This window comes from Physella acuta, unplaced genomic scaffold (genome assembly GCF_028476545.2).
Source record: "Physella acuta isolate Inbredline_101_S28 unplaced genomic scaffold, ASM2847654v3 ptg000240l, whole genome shotgun sequence".
NCBI classification, from domain to species: domain Eukaryota; kingdom Metazoa; phylum Mollusca; class Gastropoda; family Physidae; genus Physella; species Physella acuta.
This window is the reverse complement of record NW_026731759.1, coordinates 63757-64730: the sequence shown is the minus strand read 5'-3', so window position 1 is coordinate 64730 and position 974 is coordinate 63757.

Below are 974 nucleotides of genomic sequence, written 5' to 3'. Positions count from 1 at the left end.
CTTGGAAATGTAAACAACGAAACAATAATTACAATCAGCTATTAGAAGTTGGTAATGAAGGTTAATGAAGGCGTCCGTTTTGAGGTCAATGACGTTTGACAAAAAAAAAAACTGGCTACGACATGGTTGACTGAACTTTAGACTTGACCTGCTGTTGGACAGAAAAGTTGAGAGGTTTTTTTAATATGCCTGGATTGGAGGAATCACAAGAACAACATCATATACAACGGTAGTCTCCTAATGAACATGTTCACCATATATGCGTTCTCTGAGTGATGTGTTTTTGGGGCTAGAGTCGAGATCATGGTTGTTGATAGAAGATTTGAGTGGGTCATACAGTCCCAGCCGTTGTGATGGGGTTAAAGCCATCCAGTTCTGTCTTTAAATAATTATCTCAGTAAAACGGCTTCACAAAGCACTTCAGCGAAAGAAGAACCAGCGAAACCTATTTAAAATGTTTCTCAGCCAGCTACTCTGTAGAGATTGTTTAAACCTCATACCCCCCCCCCCCCCAGTCCTGCTATCTAGTACTGACATGAGATGGTATTTGATTTTAACCCAGAATGTTCAATTCCGTCGCCCACGTTTTTAAACCATCTGATTCGGTTTAAATATATAAACGTCTACATTTTCTAAATCAGTCTTTGAGTTTTTGATACCAAAAAATATTTAAATCTAGCTAAATCTAGTTAAATCTAGCACTTTAACTAGTGCCACAAGATTTCAGCACAGAGTTCCAATTTCTCAAGCCTGTGTATGTAATCAGTAACGGTGTTGTACAAATAGGAGACCAAAGTATAAGCAAATACCAGCACGACCAAAAACATGTCTTTCACACTTGGCTTGACAACCTCTAGGTAAAAATATTTTCTTTCATTTCTCTAGCACCGCCCTCTGCCGATTTCTGTAGCCCGTGACGACACTACGCCCCTATAGAAAACCTCCAGCCGTATGTCATGTAACACGATCGTTGG